Below are 7,502 nucleotides of genomic sequence, written 5' to 3'. Positions count from 1 at the left end.
AAAAAAAAAAAAAGAAAGCAGGTAGGCTGTGGGGCTGGAAACCCTTGTGACTAGGGGATCCAGTCTGGAGCAAAAGTAAGGTCAAGACTTGTTCAACTCTGAAAATCTTGTTTTGAGAGCAGCAGGAATAGGATTGTTTTCCTCCTTACTCTCAGTTTGCATGTCCCAGTGCATTATAACCCCCTACTTTTACCACCCTTCGGGGAGTCACATAGCCTGGTGACCAACTTACAGGCTAAAATTCTTCTCTCCCTATAAGGACATCTCTCAGCAAGCGTCTAGAATTCCTTTTCATGCAAATGAATTATCCCTAGCTCTAACCAATGATATATACTTATCCCCCAATCCCCTCTCAACTCCACAAGTTTTATATAACCCTTGTTCTCCCCACAAAAGAGAGCTGACTTATCGAAAACCATCTCCAAAGCAGACTATTTCTACTACCAGCTGAGGTCTTGTGAGAGTCTCCCACCCAGCTAAGCTTCATTCCTTTTAGTCTAACCAGAGTACAACAGTGTCTGGACACACCAAGTGCAGAAGGAGACCAAGGCAGCCAGTATATTGTCCCCTCTCCTCCTGTCCCATTAGAACCAACCTCTCATTTTTGTTTTCAGTAATATAGCAGGCCTCCTGAAGTAACCTATTTTCATGGTCACCCTCTCCCATTTTAAGAAGACAAGAAATAAGCAAATACTGGTTGAACATTCTATTCTTCTCCCTTGTGTGAACACCTTCAGAATCCTATTCCTAGATCTCAATACCCAGAAGCACATTTTACCTTGACCCTTCAGTGACCATAACTACCACATTGAAAGAAAGTTTTCTACCATGCAATACACACATTCCAAACAGTACATACTTGGAAAATCCAGAAGGAAAGAAAGGGACAAAACATCTGTCCAACAAGGATGGATCCAGAAATAAGCATCCTTCCAAACCCAGATGCCCAGATGACAGCCTACAAACAGTCAATAACAGCCAGTGCAGTGTGTCTCAAGTAGAGCTCAGCTATCCTGCCACAACAGACCCTGAATATACCAACATAGCTGAAGCACAAGAAAAAGACCTTAAAACAAGCCTTCATGAATGTGATAGAGGTCCTTAAAGAGTAAATGAAATCCAGAAAAATAAAAAAGGAAAGAAAAACAAAAACAAAAAAAATATGGTAAGAAATGAATGAAACTGTTCAAGACCTGAAATTGGAAGTAGAAACAATAAAGGAAACCCAACTGAGGTAATTCTACAAATGAAAAATTTAGGTATTTGAACATGAACAAGAGGCAAACTTCACCAACAGAAAGTAAGAAATGGATGAAATAATTTCAGGTAGTGAAGATAGGACAGCATCTTCAACAAAAAGCACTGATCAAATGGAATACCAGCAAGAAGAAAAACGCAAGTAGATTTGGTGTAAAACTCAACGCCAAGTAGATCAAAGATCTTAAACTAAAACAAGGTACACTGAACTAATAGAAAAGAAGTTGGAGAATTTCCTTGAACTCATTCACACATAAAATTTTCTAAACATAACACTTATAGTACAGACACTAAGATCAACAATTAAGAAATAGCTCATGAAACAGAAAGTCTTCTGTAAGGCAAAAGATGCAATTATTCGAACAACGCAGTCACCTACAAAGTGGGAAAAGATTTTTACCAGCTCCTCATCCAAGAGAGGACTAACATGCAAAATATATAAAGAAGTCATGAAAGTAAATGCCAAAACCCAAATTCAATTCAAAAATGAGGTACTAATCTAAACAGTGAATTCTCAAGAGGGGAATCTCAAATGGCTAAGAAATACTTAAAGAAATGTTCAACATCTTTTGCCGTTAGGGAAATGAAAAGCAAAACTATTTTGTATTACACCTATCAGAATGGCTAAGATCAATAAAGTGACAGCTCATGCTGGTAAGGATGTGAAATAAAGGAAACCGGCATTTATTGATGGTGGCAGTGAAAAATTTTATAACCAATATGAAAATCAATGTGTTTTTTTTCTCAGAAAGTTGGCAATTAATCAACTTCAAGACCCAGCTATACTACTCTTTGTCAAAAAGATGCCTCATCTTACAACAAAGGCAACTGTTCAACCATGTTCATTGTTGCTTATTCATAATAGCCAGAAACTGGAAACAACATAGATTTCCCTCAACAGAACAATGGGAAAAGAAAATGTACATCTACACAGTGGAGTGTTACTGAGTTGTCAAATAAATGGCTTCATGAAATTTGCAGGAAAATGGATATAGCTGAAAAAGTTATCCTGAGGTAATTTTATCCTTTGAGTGAGATAACACACTCATAAAGATAAATATGGTATATATTCACTTGATATACGTTAGTTGCTATTAGTCATTAAGTGAGTGATAACCAAGGTACAATCCATTGACCTAGAAAGGTTATGTATAGAGGAAGAGTCTAAATGACACATATGGATCTCCCTAGAAGGGGAAAATAGATTTTGCAGGTCGTCTGGGTATGGGCGGAGATGGGAGCCAGAGGACCAGGTTGAGATGGGGAAGTGAGATAGGGTTGAGGAAGAGAGTGGTAGGAGAGATACCTGGAACTGAATGGTATTTGAGGAATGATATGAAAACCTAGTGCAATGGAAAATTCCTAAAATATATGAAGGAGAGCCTATTGAAGCCATCTCTCATCAACAAATGAGGCTTCTTGTAGCAAGGTCGGGTTGCATTCTTTTCAATTGTTGGCCAGTTGGTTCCCATGGGAATCAAGAAACAACCTAGGCTGTTGCTAAGACAATGGATTGCTATCTACAAACTAACAAAAGCCCCCATTTCCAAGGAGAACACCCACATAGCTCATTGAACATGGAGTTTAGGTGGTGCCCACGTAGGGCCTTCACCTCTATGTTCTAGTGTTCTTGATGTGGAAAGGCACATTGCAGCCTACCAAAAGAGAAATATAAGCACCAATACAGCCTCAAAACCTTTGACCTACAATCTGTTATACCTTCGAGATATGCGAGGGTTATGGTCTTGTGGGTGTGGCTAACAAATGTCTAATTTGACTTAACTCCCACTTCATGAGACAAAACACTGCTTGTGAAGCCAAGAACTACATAGCCCAGAGAACTAGTGTAAAGTCAAATACTACTGGTCTAAAACAAAAAATTATCAAGAAAATACTCCTAATGATGTACTGCTATGCTCAATGCCTTATTTAGTCATCATCAGAGAAGTTTCTTCTTGTGGCAGGTGGAAGCATATTCAGAGATTCAATGCCAGATATTATGGAGAGAGAGAGAGAGAGAGAGAGAGAGAGAGAGAGAGAGAGAGAGAGAGAGAGAGAGAGNGAGAGAGAGAGAGAGAGAGAGAGAGAGAGAGAGAGAGAGAGAGAGAGAGAGAGAGTCGGAGTCATTGGAACACACAGCTCTAAATGGTATTTCTTCATGAAATCTCTTTCTTCAAAGCTCAGGGAATGCAAGGAAGAAGAGATAGAAAGTGGCAGAGGGGATGGGGCCACCATCAGAACAAGATCTGCCTGAATCATCTGAAGAAGGCTCATATGAACTCATAGAGATCAAACAGCAAGCATGGGAACTACCCTGATTTGCAACAGGTCCTCTGTGCATGTATTATAACCATCTGCTTAGTATTTCTATGGGACTCCCGAGTGTGTGAATAAGTGGGTCTCTAATTTTTGTGTCTGTTCTTAGGCTCTTTTCCTTCTGTTAGGCTGAAGTGTCCAGCTTTGATACAATTGGTTTTGTTTATCTTATAATATTTTATTTTGTCATATTTGCATAGTATCCTCTAGAATTCTAGTTTTTTCTAATGAAAGATAGGGAAGGAGTAGATCCAGAGGAGAGAGGAGGGAGGGAAAATTGTGATCAAGATATAATGGATGTAAAAGAAGAAAAAAGAAAAAATAACAAAATGTAATAATAATAATATTTGAAGTTAAATGTGTTGTCACTGACATCCTACATAGTTAGGTAAAATATTCACCTCTGTATACAGGCCCTTTTCTTTATTATTTCTGAAACCACATAGTGAAGAGCTATTTGCATAGCATGTATAATGCATTAGTTAGTCTAAGTAATCTAGAGTTATATGATGTTCAGAGGTTATGTGCAAACACTACATCACTTCGTGTAAAGAGCTTGAACAGCTTGAGATTTGGGTAGCTGCAGGGCTTTCTGAGAACCAATTACTCCTGAGTAGCAAGGAATGACTGTGTTTGGAAATGAAGGGCTGTGAATTTAGGTGGTGCCCTTGAAAATGAATGAAGAGGGCATTTTTAATTCATGGTAAAGAATGTTGCCTTCCAGATTTTCAAATACAGAATCAATAACATCTATTACTTCTGAGACAGGGCAGATGCCAGTTGAAAACAGAAGACCATTGTGAGGTCTTCCGCTCCAAAAAACTGTATATGTCTGTCCTTATATGTCAAGGAGGCCAATATGAATACCTAAGAAAAGAACCATCTTGTAAATATAGCAGACACACCACTTGAATGGAAAGTTACAAAGTAGCAGACAGAAGTGATGATGCATGTGTCATGAAAGTGACAGGACATTCAGACAAGATACTAGGGTGTTCAAGAAGACAGGGCTGGTATATCAGATTTTCTGGTTAAAGCAAGACCTGGGTGCAAGATGAAGTAAGGAGACTGCCTTTTAGGAGTGTGGGTTATAAACCTTATGAATAACTGTAAAATTGCCTGTATCTTGCAGTGCCATGATAGATGTTCATTAGAACATCTGTAAGGATCTATTTGCATTTAATAGTTAAGGGAGGAGAACCAAGAGCAAAGCAGCAAGCCAGGCAGGATCTCCATATAATGGGCACCCTACATTTTTTCATAACTAATTTTTTTAAGGTTTACTCTTTCCCAGAGTTGGTAAGGAAAAACTACAAAATGAGCAACTTAAAACAACAGATATGTTATTTTTTCGTTGTTCAGGATAGTAGGAGCCCCAAATTAATATGTAAGCAGGATTGATCTTCCTTGAAGCTCTGAAAAAAAGAAAAAAAACCAAAAAAACTATTTTGTGTCTCTCTTTGACTTGCTGTAATACTTGAGGTTTATTGACCTGTAAATGCATCATTACAGGCTCTGTTCCGTCTTCATGTTCATGGTCCTCTATTATATGCAAAGACTGCCCCAGGGGAGGTCAAATACTGAGATTCTGGGGGACATGAATTTCAGAAACCACTTTTTAATTCACTCAAGTGGAATTCAAATTCAGCATAAATTTCTAGGAAAAGATAAAAACTCACAAGTAGGGGCATTAGCATAATAAAATGGGAGAAAATTATAATTCTAGATGGCTAGAAAATTTCTTACAATCATGTTTTATATTAATCACTTTTCAACCATAACTAAATTCTTCAGTGTAAATGTATTTATAAGCATTAGAAATCTGCAGCTTTTAAGTCTAATGACATTGTTGTAGAGGAATCTGACAACTTGTAAACATATTATATAAATAAATGAGTCATGAATACATGCACACTGTGGACTCTTCTTTCTTGTAATTTGATTCTTCTGAGGAGTAATGTTTGAGGCACTGGAAATGTATATGTATGTGTGTGTGTGTGTGTGTGTGTGTGTGTGTGTGTGTGTGTGTGTGTGTGTATGGAAAGGGAAGTCAGTAAACTTTATCGGCCACTCTTGGGCACTTAGCTCAGCTCTTCTTCCCCTTTCCTCTTTCAGGAAGTGGGCCCTCTTTTTCTGAATCAGAGCAGGTGTGTAAAGCCGTAGCTTCCTTTTAGTTGTCAGTCACTGGTGTGCAGAGAAGGCACTCTGCTTTTGTCTGGCTCTAGTCTGTACTACTTGAGGCCTCTGGGACCATCTCTTTTGGAGATCTACCCTTGGATGGAGGGAGTGTGCCTGGTACAAGGGAGAAATCAGGTGTTTCCAGGGTTGTTTGGACTTTGGACCTTAGTTCACTTTTGGAGAAGAAAACATTACAAAAGAAAACTTAGGTTAAACCATTAATTATACACTAATTACTACTCTCTTTCCTTGCCCTAATATATCATAACTTTACGTTTTACATTATTTTTATATAGATGATAATGCAGACGCATAGTGAAAGTAGACTTCTTAAACTAGTTCTCATGTATGTTCAGATACATGTGTCTTCAGACTAGACAAATTCATGTAGTCAAGTCTAGAATTAATGCTATATCACAGATATGTCTTAGCAACAGTATAAAGAATAGAAAATGATCCAACATCCATCCTGGCAAACAGAAGTGGATGCTCACAGTCAGCTATTGGATGGATCACAGGGCCCTCAATGGAGGAGCTAGAGAAAGTACCCAAGGAGCTGAGGAGATCTGCAACCCTATTGGTGGAACAACAATATGAACTAACCAGTGCCCCTCGGAGCTCTTGTCTCTAGCTGCATATGTATCAGAGGATGGCCTGGTCGGCCATCAGTGGAAAGAGAGGCCCATTGGTTGTGCAGACTTTATATGCCTCAGTGCAGGGGAATGCCAGGGCCAAGAAGTGGGAGTAGGTGGGGGGGGGGGGAGTCTTGGGATAGCACTGGAGATGTGAATGAAGAAAGTACCTAATTAAAAAAAAAAAAAGATTGTTCTCCTTTAAAAAAAAGTTTATAATGTAAGACTATTTATGTGTATAAGATGCTATGATTATATTGATACATATAAACATTTTCTTTTTTTATATTGAATAAAGTTTATTCATTATGTGACCCAAGATATATAATTTTACATGATGTACAATCTTTCTTTAAATTTTTTATTAGATATTTTCTTCATTTACATTTCAAATGCTATCCCAAAGTCCCCTATACCCTCCCCCTGCCCTGCTCCCCACCCACTCACTCCCACTTCTTGGCCCGGGCATTCCCCTGTACTGGGGCATATAAAGTTTGCTAGACCAAGGGGCCTCTCTTCTCAATGTCGGCCAACTAAGCCATCTTCTGCTCCACATGCAGCTAGAGACACAAGCTCTGGGGGTACTGATTAGTTCATATTGTTGTTCCACCAATAGGGTTGCAGACCGCTTCAGCTCTTGGGTACTTTCTCTAGCTCCTCCATTGCGGGCCCTTTGATCCATCCAATAGCTGACTGAGCATCCACTTCTGTATGTGCCAGGCACTGGCAAAACCTAGCAGGAGACAGCTATATCAGAGTCCTTTCAGCAAAATGCACTGGCGTACACAATAGTGTCTGTGTTTGGTGGCTTATTATGGGATGGACCCCCAGGTAGGGCAGTTTCTAGATGGTCCATCATTTCATCTTAGCTCCAGATTTTGTCTCTGCAATTCCTTCCATGGATATTTTATTCCCTATTCTAGGGAGGAATGAAGGATCCACTCGTTGGTCTTCCTTCTTGATTTTCTTGTGTTTTGGAAGTTGTATCTTCAGAATTCAAGGTTTCTGGGCTAATATTCGCTAATCAGTGAGTGCATATCAAGTGACTTCTTTTTTTTAATTTTTAATATTTTTTATTACGTATTTTCCTCAATTACATTTCCAAAGCTATCCCAAAAG

The sequence above is a fragment of the Mus caroli genome, chromosome 7 (genome assembly GCF_900094665.2).
Source record: "Mus caroli chromosome 7, CAROLI_EIJ_v1.1, whole genome shotgun sequence".
NCBI classification, from domain to species: domain Eukaryota; kingdom Metazoa; phylum Chordata; class Mammalia; order Rodentia; family Muridae; genus Mus; species Mus caroli.
The sequence above is the reverse complement of the archived record's forward strand: the minus strand, read 5'-3'. Positions refer to the sequence as shown.